Source organism: Gossypium arboreum, chromosome 4 (genome assembly GCF_025698485.1).
Source record: "Gossypium arboreum isolate Shixiya-1 chromosome 4, ASM2569848v2, whole genome shotgun sequence".
NCBI classification, from domain to species: domain Eukaryota; kingdom Viridiplantae; phylum Streptophyta; class Magnoliopsida; order Malvales; family Malvaceae; genus Gossypium; species Gossypium arboreum.
Genome location: NC_069073.1, coordinates 18,272,584 through 18,295,506, shown reverse-complemented (window position 1 = coordinate 18,295,506; position 22,923 = coordinate 18,272,584).

The following is a 22,923-nucleotide window of genomic DNA, read 5'->3' as shown; positions in this document are numbered from 1 at the left end:
CCAAATTGTGAAATTCATCAAGAAAAATGCATTTTAGATACCAGAACATGCTTATACCATCAAGTAACATAACCAACCAAAACAACCATTAAGGTTTACAGCCAAACACATAGTTTGATTTCAAAATGGCTAAAAACACAATCCAATTGCTTTTATACATATATTTTCATTAACCTATTTACATGCCACTTATAACCAACCAAAACGAGTAAAAGACTAGCAAAAGAATTGAAGGATAATATGAGCTCTAGAGACGATCCAATAACAGCATAATTCTGACAATCTACAATTTCGAAAATTTCATATAAATTTGAACACAACGTACCTGCCAATCCATAACTTATCTAATGCAAATAACATACATATGTATCATTCCTTAATCACCTTACACCTTTCATGACATAACCAAATAGGTTAGTACATCATTCTATACTTTCAAATAACATAATATGTATATTAACCATGTTCAATTCATATTTAACCCTTCCATTCATATGCATATTAAATCTCAAATCAATTTCATACTTAGTTTTCTCGGGGAACTATAGTAAATTAACTATGGATACTTAGGATAACTTTGCTTATATGAGTTGTAAAGTGGGAAATTAACCATTACTCGATGCTGCTTGCATAAGTTATAGAGAGTCCGCAACAAATGTTCGATCTCAGCCATCGATATGGTATCCACCATCATACATTGTACGTAATAAATATAACACCGACACATAGTCCCTGATTCACATAGTCCCTGATACAACATGAACATAGGTACAAAGTACCTAATAATGTAGTATTGGTACATAGTACCTGATAATATAAACACCAGCACATAGTGCCTGATAATATAAACACCGACACATAGTGCCTGATAATCCCTAATGACATGTCATTTGTATCCTGATCATTCACTTGGTTCACACTAGTCTTTATTCAATTCCCATACTCTTTCCATCATTATACATAATACCATATACAACATGGCCAATTAGCATTCTATTTCCATACTTTTCAATTCAATCCATTAATCTCAATTCAATATTTATCTCATACAATCATACCAACACAAATATATATACATATTACAAACAATAGTAAATATCAATGAAAATGAATCTAATATGAATTTACCTAAACAAAATAGCAACAAACACTACACTAATGACTAATCAACAATTTTTCCTTTTCTGCTTTTATTGACCGATTGATCCATTTCTTAATCTATATAATAATTTAACTTAATTAGCAATTTCAAATACCTTAAAATGTCCAAACACATGCATATGACCCCTTAATAACAATTTACATTATTTCCCCAAACTTTTACCTTTTATTCAATTTAGTCCTTAAAATCGAAACTTATACAATTTTTACATTTAAGCCTCAAACCTTTTGATCGAATTTAGTTTTACTCCTATACAGCTAACAATTAATGAAATTTTACAAGAATTTCATGCTAAATTTGATATTTTATCATTTTAGTCCTATTTCAACACCAAGCTTCAAACTCAACCATGGACACTGAAAAAGCTTTAAGATCAACAATGGTAACTTTTCAAAACTTTGACAGTATTATAAAATAGTCCTTAGGTTAGCTAGACTAAGCTACAACGATCTCAAAAACATAAAATTTACTAAAAACGGACATCAAACTCACTTACATGCAAGATGGATGTTTCGCCGAATTTCTCAAGGACTTTCAGTGGTGATTTTCGGTCAAAGATGATGAAATGAAGAAGATGAGTGTTTTGTTTCTTTTGTTTATGTTTTATTATTTATTTAATTACTAATTTTCCCTTTAAAATATTTCATAATTTCCATTCAAAACATATGTAAACCATCCACCAACATACATTATTGTCTAACTACCATATAAATCCTCCCACTTTAGCAATTTAAGTCTTTTAACTAATAAAAATCAATATCGGTTAACTTTTATATTTTTTTACGATTTAGTCATTTTTTCCTTAATTAACTAGTCAAACATCAAAATTACTGTACCAAACTCTAATATGACACACTAATAACCTTGTAAATAATAAATAAATAATATTTACTAACTCACTGATCAAAATTGTTGTCCCAAAACCATTGAAAATAAGCTATTATAATTTTGAGCTTGAATTTTCTTAGATTTGGATCGTTACGGGCTTAAATTGACATGACTAGGTTTTTGAGCTCGAACCTATTTTGCTAGCTCTACATTTATCCTATAACTATTCACTTTAATCAAACTTCACTTTTTTTAAAGAACTTTTTGCTTTATTAACAATTTAAGAATTTTTTTCATTAAAAATAAAAAGGTTAATGTATTGTTTGGGTTTTGAACTTGGCAAGTGTTCTCATATTGGGGTTTCAATTTTTTGAATCCAAGTTAGTCCCTAAACTTGGAAATTGTTCCCACATTAGGGTCTAAACTTTTTTTTGTCCAAGTTAGTCCTTGATATTTCCTTAAAAAAGAGTTGGACAAAAAAAAAAGTCCAACCCCAATGTGAGAATAATTGTGAAGTTTAAGGACTAACTTGGATTAAAAAAAGGTCAAGCCCTAATGTAAGAACCATCACCAAGTTCAAGCAACCAAAAATGAATTAACCCAAAATAGAAAAGATAAACTACATCGACAAGCCGCCCAATTATTAATATTTTTTTCAACCAATTATGAAAAGCTACACAATAGTCACTTAATTATTTGACTTTTTTTTTTTTGTCTATTTTCATTAAACAGGTATTAGAAATATGAAGTGATAGTTCTAAAAATAGTATAATAATAGGTTTAGCTCTTAACATTTACACTTTGCGCTATTTGGTCTTGACTCTAAAAAAGTTAGTCCTCAACTTTTACATATTATGTAATTTGACATTGATTCTAACAAACTTTTAAAATAATTAAAGATTTTAAAATAATTTTAAAAGTTCAAAAAATTATAAAATTTTCATTAATTAATAAAAGTAAAAAGTAAGGTTTAATTTTAGCTTAAGGGTGTAAAAAGCCCTCAAACTTTAAAAAAAAAAAAGCAATTAAGCCCCTACTTTTATTTGCACTCAATTGGGTATTTGAACTTTCAAAATGCATCAAAATTGCCCTCAAACATTTAAAAAAAAGAAGCAATTAAGCCCTTACTTCTTTTTTAACTCAATTGGGTACTTGAACTATCAAAATGTATCAAAAAGACCCTTAAAAATTTTCAAAAAAAGCAATTAATCCTTTACTTTTTTTTCCACTCAATTACAATATGCATCAAAAAGACCCTTTGACAGTAAACATTAACAATTGATCGTTAAAGTTAACTGCCCCTAATTGTTTTCAATTAAAGTCCCCTGTCACAACCAATTGCATCACATGTGACAAAAAATTATAAAAAATAAAAATCAATAAAAGTTATAAAAATTATTAAAATTTAATAAAAATATTTAAATTTCACCAAAATTAGAAAAATATAAATAGTAAAAGTTGTAAAAGTTGTAAAAATTTTATAAAAGAATAAAAATTATAAAATGAATCAAAAAGACCCTTTAACCATTAACTTTAACCATTGACCGTTAAAGTTAATGGTACCTAGTGTTTTTTTTCAGTTAAAGCCATCATGTGTCACACAATGTGGCATGTGGCGAAAAATGACAAAAAATAAAAAGTAATAAAAGTAATAAAAAATTAAAAATATTTCTTTTGGTATGATAATTTTTATAATTTTTATATTTTTTATCATTTTCTAATGACTTTATAAAATTTTATATATTTTTCTATATTTCTATATATTTTATCATTTTTACAATTTTATAATATTTTTCTAATTTTTAATAAAATTAAATATTTTTTATTTTTATTAAAATTTCATAATTTTATAATTTTTATTGATTTTTATTTTTATCTGTTTTTGCCACATTTCATACAGTGGTTGTGACACGTGGTGACTTTAACTGGAAAAAAGTTAGGGACAGTTAGCTTTAACGGTCAACTATTAAAGTTAACGCTCAAATGGCCTTTTTGATGCATTTTGGCAATTGAGTGTAAAAAAGAGCAGGGGCTTAATTGCTTTTTCGAAAAAGTTTGAGTGCATTTTTGATACATTTTGGTAGTTCAAGTACATAATTGAGTGCAAAAAAAAAGGCAAGGGCTTAATTGCTTTTTTTGAAAAAGTTTGAGGGCATCTTTTATTAATTTTGAAAGTTCAAGTATCCAATTGAGTGAAAAAAAACTAAAGGCTTAATTTTTTTTTTCTTAAAGTTTGAGGGTTTTTTACACCCTTAAGCCTTTAATTTTTTTTTATTTCCTCTACATAAAATTGTTGAGGCAAGTATACTCAAAGTGACTTGCGCAGTGCCAATAGAAGTGGTCGTTGCAACTAACACTACGATAATATTAATAGCTTGTCATGTTTGGAGTTGATAATTTTTTAAGCAAAATCGTTGGGCATTAAATCATGTTAATATTGTGGAAATATGATAACCTATCTATGAAGATCGATCCATTTGAATTAACATATCTTGAAGATTGGAATGGATTAGATCAAGCAATCAAATCTAGTTGGATTGTGATAAATTTGAAAACATATCTCCAACAATCCAATTCATCTTGGTCTTTATTATTATTATTATTATCATTTTCTAGTTTAGTTGTTGTTAATAAAGGATTGGGTTGTAATTGAACCAGTGTGTTAGCAAATCTTGAACTCTTATATATTTGGTGAGACTTGTATAAGTTGATAACACTTATTTGTTCATGGGGGAGCCTATTCTTGTGAGTGCATTAAAAGAGTAAAAATAATTTGTTGCTTGGTCTTACAACCTAATTTTTTAAGAGAAAAACTGAAAGATGAGTGATCTAGATCTTTAGGTACAAAAGTGAGGTTGTTATATCAATGTGTGATAGAACTTGAATCATTTGTTGTATTAAGTTAAAAGATGGTGGATTTACTCACTAAACTAGGCTTCGCAGACATAGGGAAACCAAATTGCTAAACAAGTGTTGTTGTCGCAGTGCAACCTTCAGTGGTAGTGTAGCCATCACTTCCACTCAAGCACTATATTTTTCTTAGCAATTATCAACTACCCATTTCAACAAAAATAATTGATAAAAGTTTATTTTTTTAAAAAAAATAATATTACTCTAGTTTCCTTTTTTTTTTAAGAACTAAACTTGTTTTTAAGTTTTTTTTTTCCTTCTTTGAACAAAAAGAATGCAACTTTCCTCTTCAACAATCCTTTGTTGTCACTAACATCACCATCATCCCTAGAAATCTTTTCTGACTAAATCAAGCATCCAAAAAAACCCTTTTCTTCCCTATTTTCTCGACATGTTTCTGGATTGTTCTAAAATGGACCCAAATAATCAAACTTGGAACTCAAAATTTAAACCTTTTCTTGGTCTATCTTTGTTGTTCAATGTTGGGTTGACTTAAAAAGTCAACTATGGCTCCTCCTTGGCATTACAAGCCTTTCCACTATTTTCATTTGCATGAATCACACTCGAATAGAGAGAGTAAAATATGTTAAATAAAATAGAATCATACTCAGAAAAGAGAGGAAATAGATTTAACTTCAACCTTTAAAGTAGGAATACAATATTATCAAAGGCCAATTTCCCAATAACCTATGCTTGCAATTATATCATTTATAAGAAACCTTTAAAGTAGGAAACTAAAAAAAATGCTTAAAAATGAATCTTCATTTTTTTTTACATCCCGTTTTCAATTATAGCATTTATAAGCTAAGGCATTGCTTCTTTTTTGGTTTCAATTGAAGCTCAAAATAAGTGTAACACCCCTCACTCAACTCGATCTCAGGGTTTGAGTTACGAGATGATACAATTGTTGCTGGAGCAACTACCGATAAAAGCATTGAAACTAAACCATTTAAGCATACAACATTTCATAATTATAGTCTTTATACACTAGTTAAACCTTCTTCGAACTCAATTGAGCTTAAGAATGCTTAATTGCTAAACCAAATATGAAATTGGAACAAATTGTAGAATTTTCAAAGTTTCCAATATAGGGATCGATACCCATGAAAAGGTACTGATACCATTTTTAGTTTCGATGTTTAGAAAAAATAATTCATGCATCATATGTAACGATACCTAGGATATTGTGCTGATACTTATTATATGTAGTATCGATACTTATTTTAGTAGTGATACCAATTTACGATTTTATTTCTTTTTACAAAACTAAACAAAGTTCTATAACAACCCCTTTTTCGGTGGTTTCAAAATCTCATTTTCCAATGATAGAGTCAGTAAATATTATTATTTAATATTTACGAGTCTATTCTAGTATTATATTGAATTTTGGAACGGTAATTTTATTGAATAGATAGTTAATTAAGGTAAAATGACTAAATCGTAAAAGTTGTTAAGGGATCAATTATACAATTTGACCAATGTTTAGTTATGTTTGGTGGATGATGATGCTGTCATGCTTATTAAAAGAGTTAAACATGATTAATAATAGATTAATTAAGGTTAAACTAAAAGATCTTAATATTTACAATTTTACTAAGCTATAAGTTAATTTATAAGGAAAAAAAATCATCATCTTCCATCCATTTTCATCTCCACTGTCATCCCAGGGAGAAAAGAAGGGGTTTTTTTATTTTTTTTATTTTTCAAGCTTTATTCTTCAAATTGGTAAGTGATTTCAAGTCCATATCTTGCAATTTTTATGTTTTTTAGATCCAAGAGCTTGATTTAGCAAGCCTGGGGACTATTTTGCAAAATTGATAAATTTCACAAAAGTTGTCATTATTGAATCTTGAAGCTTTTGGTACTAAATTGATAGATTTTGAGCTTAGATATGAAAAATGATTAATTTGTAAAGTGAAAATTGTAAGTTTTGAACATAAGGACTAAAGTGTAAATATTTTAAAATTGAGGTTAAATTTTTGTATATTTAGATATTACAGGGTTTTAGAAGGATGAATTTGAGACTGGTTTCAAAATTAAACCTAAAAGTTGAAAGTTATGGAAAATTCGATTTTAAGGACTAAATTGAATAAAATACAAAACTTGAGGGAATATTTGAAAAATGAAATTGAATTGACATATAATTATATTATGTTGTTGAATGATGTATGAAATTGATAATTGAAACTAATTATGATTTAGGTTGGAATTTAAATCATTCGGAGGATATTCGTGAAAAAGGAAAAATTGCGACTAGTCCATGACACCTTATCGATTGATGTTTTGTCAGGTAAGTTTATATGGTATAATACTATGTTTAATTCCTTGTGAGTAATATTTTGTGAACCTATGTATGTTTTGTTAAACTTTGAATTAATTGTAACTTAGTACTAAATGGTGAGATTTTGACTAAATTGTACAAGGGTTAAATATGAACTTACATGATGGAATTAGCCCAATGAAACATCGTAAATGCTTCATACACATGGTTATAGGTTGAATTTTGATAATCTCAAGATCCAACATTTGTTGCAAACTCGAAGATACAAGTGACACAGGTTTAGCTTTAACGAGTAATGTAACACCCCTCACCCCTATTCAACATCAGAATAGGGTTACTGAGCATTACCGGACTTACAACACATTTATACGACCATTTAGCAAACATAACATCATTTCGTACATTCATCATTCAAACTCAATCAATTTGTCCCTAATACGAGCCTACGAGGCCCAAAACCTTTAGGAGTGGTTTCGGACTAAAACGGTAACTTATTAAACTTTCAAAACCTTGGAAAATTTTTCTCAAAACAGGGGACACATGCCCATGTAGCCAGGCCGTATGTCTCACATGGCCACTAGACACGCTCGTGTCACATGCTGTGTGGACATTAGAAATGGGAGCACATGGACGTGTCCCAGCCCGAGTCCTACCCTGTGTAACTCTCGAATTTGGATCACACGACCAAACACACATGCTTGTGTGGCTAGACAGTGTGCCTTGAAAATGGCCACACACGCCCATGTGCCAGGCCGTGTGCTAGGCCATGCCAAACCTGTAGGGTATACAAATTTATACCACATGGCCAAGTAACACGTCTGTGTGTGAGGCCGTGTGGAGCATACTGACTTGATTTAAATTTCAACACCAGGGGATACATGACTGTGTAACAAGACTATGTGTCACACACCACTAAGACACACGCCCGTGTCTCTGCTCGTGTGGACAAAAATAGGCTATTTACCAAGCTAATTTGCCACCCAAATTTCATCCACCTACATCAAAATTCAAAGGCACCTACTCAAGGCATAATAGGCATTAAATCAATCTCATACCAAACATACTCCATACCATTTCATTACCCATCATTACAAATCACAAAGTACCTTAATACACCATCTATTTTCATGCCAAACTAGATCTTCACAAAATATCAAAAGACCATTTACAAATATACATTATTATGCTCAATTTCACAAACATACTAGTTCACAAATCATCTATTTAATACTCAATATGCCCATTATCATCAATCATCACAACCAACTCATTATACACAAGACCAGCATATATATATATGATTCAAATATACTAATTATACCAAAGTTAAGCCATCACCCATTGCTATATATATATATATACAAACCACAATGTAGACATTTACAATGCCAATTCATTTGTCCAACATCATTACCAAAACATACCCATTCATAAGCCATTTCCAAATGGAAAAACTCACTACCAAGATACATATCAAAATGACCATAATCCTATACATGCCATATGACCAAACCATAAACTCATAAGTACCAAAGTGATGGTTGGATAGTGTGATGTAATCTTCGACGATTCCTAAATCCTAGCTAGCTTTGAAATCACTATAAAATATGAGAAAATAAACAATGTAAGCTATACAGCTTAGTAAGTTCATATGAAAAACGATAAGCAAATCTCATCAATTGATTACCAATCAAATAATTGAAATCAATGAACAACAATTCACTTAAGCCTCAAAGTTATCAATACATCATTCACATAACTTACCAAAGAATTCATCAACTCCATAATTTCAATATTTGAATGTTCTTCCGTACATACCTGTATCAATCTGTAACAAACTCATATCCAAATGGAAACTGTCGAATACTCGAATTATCGCACACTAAGTGCCAAAACATAGCCGAAGCTATTTTAACCTCACACACTAAGTGCCATACATAGCCGAAGCTATCTTGAATCACACACTAGGTGCCATACATAGCCCAAGCTATCTTGAATCACACACTAAGTGCCATACATAGCCGAAGCTATCTTGAATCGCACACTAAGTGCCATACATAGCTGAATTGTCGTCAAATATAATTGTAGTCTCGTATGCTCAATTTATGCAATATCAAAGCATTTAAAGTATAATTATAACAATTCTTAATCCATACGAACTTACCTTAGGTTTGAAAACGATGAAAATGTCGATTAGTCGATAACTTTAGTTTTCCTCCGATCTAGATCAAATTTCGCTTTTCTTGATCTAAATATATTCAAAATTAACTTATTTAATCATATATTTATTCAATTCAATCCAAAATATACATTAGGGCTATTTTACACCAGTTCCCCTAAACTTTCACATTTTTCATAATTTAGTCCTTATTTCACAAAATCACAAATTCATGAAATTCCAAGTATACCCATGCTAGCTGAATTACCATTATGCCCTTAAAAGCCCATATTTTTCATTTATTTCACATTTCAACCACAAAATTTCAACATTTCTCAAATTAATCCCTATTTTCCATTTTCACTAAAAATCACTTAACAAAACTTGTATATCTATCAACAAGCATTCATACTCTATCAAGAAACTTCAAAAATCATACATATTCATCAACAGAATCATTAAAAATCTTTAACAGTTTTGCAAAAGAGTACCTGGGGTAGCTAGACCTAGTTGCAACGATATCAAAAATATAAAAATCATTAAAAAGGGGAAAAAAATCATACCTTAATTGAACAAAATAGCTTGGTCAAATGCTCAAGCTTCCATGGTTGTTCTTATTTTGAATATTCAGTGGTGGTATCTCAATTAGAAAGATGATATCTTTATTTCTTTTGTTTTATTAACCTTTATTACTAAATTACAATAATAACCTTATTATTAAATCATATTAAACATTCATTTTAAGCCCATAAATGTCCACCCATATTTGAAATGGTCTATTTACAACATAAGGACGTCCTCTATTTAATTTGATAGTCATTAGATACTTTTATCTAATAAAACTCCAAATTTTCACTTTACGCGATTTAGTCCTTTTTATCAAATTGAGCAACCAAACGCTAAAATTTCATAACGAAAATTTCACACAATCATATTTTCATGTTGTAGACATTAAAATAATAATAAAATAAATATTTTAACTTTGGATTTGTGGTCCCAAAATCACTATTCCAATTTGACCAAAAACGGACTGTTACAACTCTCCCCCTTAAAGATTTTCGTCCCCAAAAATCTTACCAGTGAATAGGTTAAGGTACTGTTTTCTCATAGCTTCCTAGGGCTCCCACGTAGCCTCTTCGATTCCATGACATTTCCATACGACTTTTACTAAAGCTATGCGTTTATTTCTCAACTCTTTGATCTCTCGAGCTAGAATTCTGATCGGTTCTTCATTGTATGACATATCGGGTTGAATTTCAATCTCTAACAGAGAAATCACATGTGATGGATCAGACCTATATCGACGCAACATCGATACATGAAATACATTATGAATTTTTTCGAACTCTGGCGGTAAAGCTAGTCGATATGCCATTGGCCCTGTTCATTCAATAATCTCATACGACCCAATAAATCGTGGACTTAATATGCCTTTATGACCAAATCGAAGGATTTTCTTCCACAAAGACACTTTCAAAAACACTTTATCACTGATCTAAAATTCAATGTCTTCTCGTTTCAAATCTACGTATGAATTCTGACAATCTAAAGCCGCTTTCAAACAATTGTGAATTACTTCCACTTTTCCTTCAGTTTCTCGAATCAAATCAACCCCGTAAATCTTTTTCTCACTCAACTCGGTCCAATACAATGGAATTCGGCATTTGCGACCATACAATGCTTCATACGGAACCATCTTTATGCTCAATTGAAAACTATTATTATATGCAAATTCAACTAGCGAAAAATATTTCTCCCAATTAACTTCGAACTCTAAAACACAACATCAAAGCATATCTTCAAGAATCCGAATTACTTGTTCTGACTGTCTACCAGTTTGTGGATGAAAAGCTGTACTAAAATTCAGCTTCGTATCCAAAGCTTGTAATTTCTTCCAAAATCGTGATGTGAACCTCGGATCTCTATCCAAAATAATCAAAATTGGCATCCCATGCAATCTAACGATCTCAGACATATGCAACTCAGCCAATTCATCAAGTGAAAAGTCAGTACGTACCGAGATGAAATGTGCTAATTTCGTCAGTCGGTCAACGACAATCCAAATTGCATCTTTCTTCTTCAAAGATAGGGATAATCCCGATACGAAATCCATAGTCACTCTATTCTATTTCCACTCCGGTATCATCACAGGCTGAAGGAATCTCGATGGAACTTGATGCTCGGCTTTCACTTGCTGACAAATCAAACACTTCGATATGAATTCAAAAATGTCTCATTTCATACCTAACCACCAATACGACTTCTTCAAATCATTGTACATTTTTTTACTTCTAGGATGAACAGATAAACAACCACTGTGTGCTTCATGAAGAATTTTTTGAATAAGTTCAGAATTCTTTAGTATGCAAATTCTACCTCGAAACATTAAACAATCATCAAATCCGATTTGATAGTCTGAATCACTAGTCGACTCGCATTGCACTCTTTTAGCTTGCAATTCATTATCACATTTCTGAGCTTCATATATTTTCTGAAGAAGTATTCGTTTAGCTTTTAAGTCAGCTAAGATCGAACCATCATCGGATAATGTTAACTGCGTGTTCATTACTCTCAAGGCAAACAACGACTTTCTACTCAAAGCATCCGCTACTGCATTTGCTTTCTTCGGGTGATAATCAATTACAAATTCATTGTTTTTTGGTAATTCGAGTCATCTCTGTTTTCACAAATTCAAATCTTTCTGAGTCAAAATATACATTAAGCTTTTATGATTAGTAAAGTTGTGACATTTTTCATCGTACAAATGATGTCTAAAAATTTTCAATGCAAATACAATAGTGGCCAACTCTAAATCGTGCATCAGATAGTTCTTTTCATGCAGCTAGAACTATCTAGAGGCATAAGCTACAACTTTTCCGTCATGCATCAATACGCAACCCAATCCGTTCAATGACGCGTCGTTGTAAATCACAAATTCTTTACCTGACTTAGGTTGAACCAACACTGGTGCCTCTGCTAGCAATGCTTTCAATTGATCAAAACTTTGTTGACATTTTTCGGACCATTCAAACTTGAAATCTTTCTGTAGCAATCTGGTCATCGTTGTAGCAATCATCGAGAACCCTTTTACAAAGCATCTATAATAACCAGCTAATCCCAGAAAACTTCTAACCTTGGATACATTTCTAGGTTGTTTTCAGTCAATAACTTTAGAAATCTTGCTCGGATCAACTCGAATGCCATCTACCGATACAATATGTCCCAAAAATCTGACTTCCTAGAGCCAAAACTCACATTTGTTGAATTTAGCATACACAATCCTCAAATGCTCAGCATGCTCAGACTCATCTCGTGAATAGATCAAAATGTCGTCAATGAATACAACAATAAATCTGTCTAAATACGGTCTAAAGATCCGATTAATCAAATCCATAAAAATGGTAGGAAACAAATCTGTCTAAATATGGTCTAAAGTCCAAAAGGCATAACAAGGAATTCATAGTGTCCGTACCTCATTCTGAACGCAATCTTAGGCATATCTGAGTCTTTAACTCACAGCTAATAATAACCCAATCTCAAATCAATCTTCAAAAACATTGTTGCACCTTTCAATTGGTCAAACAAATAATCTATTCTCGGCAACGGATACTTATTCTGTATCGTAACTTTGTTGAGATGACGATAGTCAATACACATTCTCGATGACCCATCTTTCTTTTTTACAAACAATACAGGCGCACCCTAGGGCAGAAACCTAGATCGTGCAAAACCTCTATCTATTAGCTCTTGCAACTGAGCTTTTAGCTCTTTTAAATCTGTTGGAGCCATTCTATATGGAGCTGTAGATATTGGTGAAGTTCCTGTGTGACAGCCCAAAATTGACCCTAGTCGGAATGTGGTTTCGGGACCACAAAACCGAGGCATAAAAATAATTAAAAATTTATTTTGATACCTATAATATGTGTGCTCATGTATGACATTTTATGATGATTGATTTAGTGTTATAAAGGTGAATTTCACTAGAACGGACTTGTGTGAGAAAACTTAGAAATGAGATAGGCAAATGTTGAAGTGGCCTATTGATGCACACTAGGAAATGTTGTCCTTGCATGTCAAATTCCCCAAATTTGACTATAATGGCCGCCAAGGTGGGTATGATGGGCAAGGAAAACATGTTTCCAACATGTTTGGCTAGTGAGTTATGTAGGAAGTATTATAATAAAATAAGCATAAAAAATGAAAAAAAAAGAGAAAGATGAGCTTGGATGCCCTTGTTGTCGTGAGTAGAGGAAAAGAGAGGAAAATTTTGTTCATCCATTTTCACTTCTTGGCCGAAAATACTAAGGAAAAAGGGGGAGGATTTTTGCTTCATGCTTGGTTTAGAAGAGATCTAGAAGGAGATTTGGCTAAATTTGCATCAAGATTAAGGTATGTATGAGGTTGTGTTGGGAGTTTCATGCATGTTTTGGTTGCTAACTTGATGTGCATGTTAGCCATGGCTCAAATCTTTGTTATGCCATGGAAATGGTATTTGGCCAAAGTTGTTATGGTGATAAAGCCATTGCATGCTAAGTGTGAAGCTTGATGATGATGCATGCAATGATGGATTGTCTACTCTTGAGTAAGATTTTGAATTTTCTTTTGTTTAACCATGATTGAAGTTGAAAAGGGCATAATTGTCATATTCGCCATGATGCATTCATGAGCATGGTTCATGCTTCTTGCATGTTAGTTAAAATTTGTGTTTTGGATGGCTATGGACACCTTGAAATTGACCATGCTCATATATGTATATATATGTTTGCACATGATGTTTTGGTTATGAAGTAAGTGATGAATATGTTTGTTTAAAGAAGAAGATGTTGAAGAATAATTGTGAAATTGCAAGCACATTCGGCCTAGCACACATATGAGTGCTTGATGCTATATTATAAGTTTTGAGCTACAATATGCAAAGCATTAACTAGTAAAATGCATGCTGTTTTTGTGTGGTATTAAGTGCATAATTGGCCTCAACATGGGCATGTATATTCGGCCTTAGGTAGCCTATTGATGGCCTTAGCTTTTCCTTGATGCTCGAATGAATTGTATTGAATTGCTTGATGTAGTATAAAATGTGCATGACCATTGTGTATTCAAGCTAAAGAGTGGCCATATGACCATTTAAACTCCTTGTCATATTCGGCCATCAGCTAGCACAATGAGGTTTTAATAAATTGAATTTGTTTGAATTAGCTCAAGAGCTAAGAGGGCCACAATTGGACAAGGGAAGGAAAAGTGATCGAATAGCCGTAAAAGCCGTTCGACAACATCCGAGGTAAGTCCTCAAGAAGTGACCCTACTTGAATTATGTGAAATGATGTATGGATGTGTATTGATTATTGATTATGTGTGTATGAGTATTTGAATGATACCCGGCTAAGTCCCAAGGCGATTATGCTAGTGATCATAATTGTGTTTGAGCCTTAGTAACGAAAATGAAATATGTATGTCCAATGATTATTGATGTATGTGCGCATGAGAAATTGAATGATATCCGGCTAAGCCCAAGACGTTAATGCTGGAAATTATATCCAGTTAAGACCAAGGCAATTGTGCTAGTGGCTACATCCGGCTAAGACCAAGGCATTCGTATGAAGTCATTCTATCCGGCTAAGACCAAGGCATTTGTGCACGTGGTTATATCCGGTTATATTCAAGAATCTTGGGCTGGAGGTGAGTGTTGGTTGCTGTAATAAATTCAATTAGTACGCTCGAAAAGCCCAAAGAATAAGGTACGTTTATATGTGCATTGGAAAGTCGACATGTTTGAGCAACATTCGCTCAATCGACTAACAATTTCAGCTATTGAATTGATCGATACTTTGTGAAAGTATATAATGATGAAGTGTGAAGTAAGAATGACTATGTGAATGTGTATTAATGGAATGATGCATTTGGTTATGTGAATGTATTGCTTTAATTAAAGCTGATTATATTCCTTGAGACTTACTAAGCATAAAAATGCTTACCCGTTGCTTTGGCTCTCTTTTATAGATTTCGCTCGATAGCAATCGGATTCGGGATCAATAAAGTCAAGTCATCCACACTATCAACGCCTCTATTTTGGTATAAATTTTGGTTGAACTTTGAAATGGCATGTATAGGACTACCCCTTGTTGGTTTAAATATGCTGTGATGTATATGTGTACGGCCATGCGAAAATGGCTCGTAAAAGTGAAGTACTGAACTTAGACTATTTGCGGTTTGTATATATACATATGGTGTCATGATGTGATTATGGATTGGAGATGGGAATGTTGGTCACATGATCAGCCATTGGTATGGTTAAAATGATCATATATGAACCTATGTATGGCAAGACTAGTTGGTTCATGGAGACTACAAAATAGGTAAGACCTACCTTAAAAACAGATGCTGCCAGCTGCAGTGACGTGAATGTGAAAAATCACCAAAATTTGTAGGAATGGTATTAAATAGTGAATAAGCTATGTAAATGAACCTTGATGAGTCTATTTTCATATGGAAGAAACGAAATGGTCATAGGAGTTACATGTTAAGAGATATTAAAGCTATTGTGAGACAGGGCCAGAACGGTTTCTGGGTCCCCTGTCGCAACTTTAAAAATTTACTATAAATTATCCAGAAATAATTAGGAGTCGTGCCTTATATGTACAGATTCCATTTTGAGTCTAGTTTCATTAGAAATAAACGGAACCAGTATTAAAGCCCTGTACAGAGAGATATTTAAGTTATAACGCGCCAAGGTCAGAGCAGTCGATCCCTGTAACATGGGTGACTTTAACTAATAAACTGTACCAATTGGCCCGACCAAAAATTCTAGAAATAAATCCATGGATGGATATATGAGTCTAAATTCAGGGAAAATTTACGAAACCAGTCTCCGAGTTTTGAAACTCGAGATATGATTTTTAAGGCGACGGTGACGCAGTTTTCCAGCCTGACTGGAAATGTCAAATTGGGGGGCAAAATATGTGAACTTGGCTTGTTAACCCCTCGTGTCCGACACCGGCGATGGTCTCGGGTTCAGGGTGTTACATCCTGGTACTAACTCAATGGAAAACTCAACCTTTCTAACTGGTGGCAACCCAGACAATTTTTCTAGAAATACATCCGAATACTTACAAACTTTAGGTACTGATTCAATCTTCTTTTCAGACACTTTGGTATCTAAAACATATGCTAGGTATGCATCACAACATTTTCTGACATATCTCTGAGCCGACATCAATGAAATCACCATTGGCAATCCACTCGACTCATCAAATTCAATCCAAAGAATTCTATTATTCTGACACTTCAATTCTATAGCCTTTCGTCTACAGTTCACAACGGCATCATGTAGAGTCAACCAATCTATACCCAGAATCACATCAAGCTCATCAAATGGAAAAAGTATCAAGTCAGCCAAAAAATAGTAACCCGAGTTATTAAAGGACAGTTCTTGCATACTTTGTCAACTAAGACATACTTGCCTAAGGGGTTTGATACCTTAATCACAAACTCAGTAGACTCAACGGGCAAACTCTTATTAGACACCAAATTCATACATATATATGAATGAGTTGATCTAGGATTAATCAATGCAATAACATTAGTGTCGTAAAGAGAAAATGTACCGGTAATAACATCTGGTGATGACGCTTCTTTGCGAGCACGAATAGCGTAGGCTCTAGCAGGTACTCTAGCCTCAGATCTCACTGTAGAGTCTTTCGTTGTACCACGATTATAACTTGCATTTACTGTATTTTTTGGTGGCCTCCCTCAAGTAGCTGTCTTGCTTGATATTGCATTCTGAGATTTATCTTTTTCATTTAACTCAGGACAATCTCGGATAAAATGATCTCGCGAACCACAACTATAACAAGATCTATTATTATTTTTCATTCAACAATCTCCAAAATTCCATCTTCCACATTGTTGAAACTCAGGTTTAATGTCTTTCACGTTCCCAACACTCCATACCGATGTAGCTTGAGCTTTAGGACTGGTTTATTGCTTTCTGCGATCTCTATTGGAATATCCAGCTGAAATGGTCGATCAGTTAAAATAATCTCTTGATTTCTTTGATGAGGAATGAAAAGGTTTACTCAATCGATCTCTTTCTCGAATCTCTTGACTCTGAATCAGTCTTTCTCGTTACTTTGCTAAGTTCATCGGCTTTGCAAGATTCATCGGCTTTGCAAGCTCTATTGACTAAAACGGAAAATTCCTTCAATTCTAAAATTCCAAATAGAAGTTTAATGTCTTTGTTCAACCCATCAACAAACCGCTTGCACATGATTTCTTTAGTAGAAACATACTCCCGAGCGTACTTGCTCAACCATACAAATTCTCTATTGTACTCAGTTACAGTCATGTGGATTTGTTTCAATTCTAAAAAATTTTTATGCTTTTGATCCAAAAACCGCTGACTTATATATTTCTTCTGGAACTCAGTCTGAAAGAATTCCCAGGTGACTCTCTCCCTCAGTACCACCGATACTAATGTATTCCACCACTAATATGCAATATCTATCAGAAGGGATATAGCACACTTTAAAATTCATCTGGCATGCAAGAAAGTTCATCAAGTACTCTAAAAGTGTTTTCAAGACAAAACTCGGTTCCATGTGTACGAATCTTGTCAACTGGAATCTTGTTCAATCTTAAAAGCTTGACTCCTTGAGGAGCTACAGGAACCAGTTGGGGATTAGGAGGGGGTGAAGGTTGTTGAGTAGCCAGTTTCTTATGAATGGATTGAGTGAACCACTCATTCATCATTTGGAAGAAGGCTTCTTTCACCTCTCCTATCTAGCTACCCGGTATGGGTCTAGAATTAGACGGTACTGTCCCTTGAGCGGGAGCGGGCACATTACTTTCAACCTCATCAACTACAGCTCTATTGGGATTCATTTCTATATGAAAATACAATTTAAAACATCAAGAGTCATCACACTATCACAGTTTATATATATGGCATGTACAACTAGACTCTCACTTACGTTATGTTAATCTTAGAATCGACTAAACTATAGCTTTGATACCAATAAAAGTCACACCCCTCACCAGTATTCAACATCAAAATAGGGTTACGAAGCATTACCGTAATTACAACACATTTATATGATGATTTAGCAAGCATAACATCATTTCGTACATTCATCATTCAAACTTAATCAATTTGTCCATAATACGAGCTTACAAGGCCCAAAACATGCTTTAGGAGTGGTTCAGGACTAAACCAATAACTTATTAAACTTTTAAAAACTTAGAAATTTTATCTCAAAATAAGGGACACACACCCGTGTGGACAGGCCGTGCGTCTCACACCGCCATCAGACACGCCCGTGTCACATGCCGTCTGGACATTCGAAATAGGAGCACATGGACATGTCTAAGCCCATGTTCTACCCCGTGTAACTCTCTGACTCGGATTACACGGCCAACACACACATCCGTGTGGCTAGCTTGTGTGCCCTGAAAATGGCCACACACACCCATGTGCCAAGCTGTGTGCTAGGTCGTGCCAAACCTATAGGGTATACTGACTTATATCACACGGCCAAGTCACACGCCCGTGTGTGAGGCCGTGTGGAGCATACTAACTTGATTTAAATTTCAACTCTAGGGGACACACGGTCATGTAACAAGACCGTGTGTCACACACAACTGAGACACACGCCCGTATCACTGCCCGTGTGGACAAAAATAGGCTATTTATGTAACATCCTGATTTTCGGGTTTTTCGCGATTCTTGATATTTTAAGTAAATTTCTAAAATTTGGTAGGTGATGATGGAATTCATAATTTGGGTATGTAAATGGGCTTATGGAAGGCCCATGAGTTGGCCAAAACCCGGTGGAATTTTTAAATTTTGGACTTAGGAGTTAGGGGTTACGGCTGGGTGCCCTTATATTAAGTTGTGGGTAAAGTGTATCACAAAAGATCCTCCGCAAAGTGGCTAAGTGACGCCACTAGGGAGCTTTAAAGGTGGCGTGTAAGTGTTGGGGGAAGACCTGGGATCGATTCCCTGTGTTGGCAAATAGGAGTATTTATTTTTGTGCAGGAAGGGTAAGTGTTGGAACTTAAGTGGATTCTGTAAGAGGAGAGTTGGATCAAGTCAAATGCATAAATTAAGGAGGGATAAGGGGAGAGATTTTAGGGATGTGATAGGGAGATAGAGTTGGCCGAATAAGGGAGATTGGAGAGGGGATTTTCGGCAAAGGGGCATTAGGTTAGTAATTTCGGCATTAGGGTCTTAGTTGTGCCGATTTTGTTCTTTGGTGTGTAGCTTTTTCTATCTTTCTTTTCCAGCCGAATCTACCTCCCTTCTACTCAATTTTCTTCCTTTTTCTTTCTTTCAAATCAGCCCACTATTTCCTTTCATTCACCATTGTTTTCCCTTATCTCTATTTTTGTCGAAGTGCCGCAAAAAGCCGAATCAGTGAAGATAGGGGGTGCCGATTCTTTGTGACCAGCAACCTTTTTCTTCCTTTTCAATAGTTGGCATTCGGTTCCTTTACCTTTTAGACATCTGGATTCAAGAGGAGAAAGACTGTGGTAAGTGTTCAAACTCTAAACAATTCCTAGTGTAGCTTTAGCCAAAAGCCGAAACTCCAAGTTTAGGAAGATGGCCGAATATGGGCATAGACTCTATGGGGTCTTCTTTTAATATTTTTGGTTTATTAATTGAAGGACCAGCAAGGTGTAGTGTCGATTTGGAGTAGCTTGGATCGCCGGAGTAGCTAGGCCTAGTCATCAATCGCGACAAAGGTAAGGTGCCTAAGGCCATTATGGATGGTGGCCGAATGTGTAAGTGTTAATATTGGAAAGTTCTTAATTTGGTTCAATTATTGCGAGCTGATCTATTTAACAATTGATTATAGGAGAAATCGTGTAGGAGATCTCGTCAAGGAATATCGCAAATCAGGTGTGTAACGAACCCTTTCATTGCTTAAAGCGATAAAATGCGAAAAGTCAAATACTGAAATTCGGCATTTCGAGGACTTGTGAGCAATGACGCTCACTAGTTAGTTAGAATCGATGAGGCGGTGATCAAGAACGATGGAAACAGTAAGAATGTGATTTTTGGCGTTCTTGGTAAGTTGGGCCTCGAGGGTAGAAGTGGGGCCCATTAGGCTTTCGGCCCATTTGGGTAAAATTGGTAGAAAACGAAAATCATTATATGGCATGATAAGACCGTTAAAACCGTTATGGAATATAGGCTAAATGGGCCTAGATGACGAAATTGGCTAAGTAGGGCCCATTAGGGGTTTTAGGCCCAATAACTCAATTTCGCTAAAATGGGCCGAATCACTGTTTGCACCCATGGATTGTTAGTAATCGTTAATGAACATGGAAACCCTAATTTTGGTAAAATTATGAGATTACCCTTATACCATGAAAATGACCATTTTGCCCTAGGTAAAATGACCATTATACCCCTAGGGTTTATGTATGATTTTAATACATGGGATTTTGATAAATATGGTATGTATGATATGCACATGAAATGTATGATATGCACATGATATGTATGATATGCACATGAGGTAATCATAAATGCATTGGGTTGGGTTTTATATGGATGGAGGAAGTGAAAAGGGCTTATGCCCGATTATCAAAAGGGCTTATGCCCAGCTTATAAAAGGGCTTATGCCCCAGTTGTTGAAAGGGCTTTTGCCCCAGTTATTAAAAGAGGCTAGGCCTCTAGTTATATGATAAAGCAGCTATGCTGCCAGTGGAGAGTTTGGCGGGGTGGGTCGAGTTAATCCCCACATGGTGTGTTGGTTGGTACGGGTGGAGAGTAGCGGATGGTGGGTTGAGTAGTCTCCCCAAATGGGTTGCATTCTTTCATTGAAATTATATGTAACATTGAAATGGGCCTAAGGGCCATACCATTTACAGTAAAGGCTTTGGCCCAGTAATATGAAATATGAAAAGGCTTCGGCCCAGTGTTATGGAATATGAAACATGAAAAGGGCTATGGCCCAGTATATGTTGAGATTGGATTTGGGCTTAGACCCAATAGGCTGTTATTGTTTTTGGGCTCTGAAAGGGGCTTGTTGCACACTGAGTTTCCAAACTCACCCCCCCTTTCCTTAACCTTGCAGGTGAGCCTTGATGTGGGGACTTGGTAGGAGAGGATTGAGTGGCCACGGTGATCATCTTTGGGCTTTTAAATAAGTGTTGGTTTTCATTTAATTTCCTTTAATTATTATTTATTTTTAGGTTGTAATAAGGCCAATTTTAACTTTCCTTTTATTTCTTTTTGGAATTATTTTAATTTTAATAACTTTAAAAAACTGGTTAATAATTATTCAAATGGGCTAGACTTAGGGCGTGTTTTCAAAATGATACTTGTTTTCAAATTATCTCAACACCACGATTCATCGGTTTATCAAAGACGTCCACTTAAACAAATTTAAACTCAATATAACAAAGTGTGGCTATGGTTGTGGGCATGTCTAGGATTGGATCCAATTAAAGAGCTTGGTACTTAGCGACCTTCATGGCTCACCTCCTCTCTCGGATACCTACACGGTGCCCGACTTCCATACACTTTGTTAACTCAATAAAATGTATGGTTTTAAAACACTAAAACGGAACGTGGGTTTTCAACTCCAATGTGGCACGTCAGATTCGGCCATAACGTCTGGGCCGGGTTTGGGGTGTTACAATTTACCAAGCCAATTTGCCACCCAAATTTCATCCACCTACACCATAATTCAAAGGCACCTACTCAAGACATAGTAGGCATTAAATCAATTTCATACCAAACATATTCCATACCATTTCATTACCCATCAATACAAATCACAAGGTGCCATAATACACCATCTATTTTCATGCCAAACTAGATCTTCACAAAACATCAAAAGACCATTTACAAATATACATTATTATGCTCAATTTCACAAACATACTAGTTCACAAATCATCTATTTAATACTCAATATGCCCATTATCATCAATCATCACAACCAACTCATTATACACAAGACATAAGCATATATATATACATATGATTCAAATATATTAATTATACCAAAGTTAAGCCATCACTCATGGCTATATATATATATACAAACCAAAATGTAGACATTTACAATGCCAATTCGTTTGGCCAACATCATTACCAAAACATACCCATTCATAAGCCATTTCCAAATGTCAAAACTCACTACCAAGATACATATCAAAATAACCATAATCCTATACATGCCATATGAACAAACCATAAACTCATAAGTACCAAAGTCATGGTTGGATAGTGTGACATAATCTCCGACGATCCTTGAATCTGAGCTAACTTTGAAATCACTATAAAACATAAGAAAAATAAACAATGTAAGCTATACAGATTAGTAAGTTCATATGAAAAACAATAAGCAAATCTCATCAATTGATTACAAATCAAATAATTGAAATCAATGAACAACAATTCAATTAAGCCTCAAAGCTATCAATACATCATTCACATAATTTACCAAAGAATTCATAATCTCATAATCTCAATATTCAAATTTTATTCCGTACATACCTGTACCAATCTGGAACAAACTCATATCCAAACAGAAATTGTTGAATACTCGATTTATCGCACACTAAGTGCCAAAA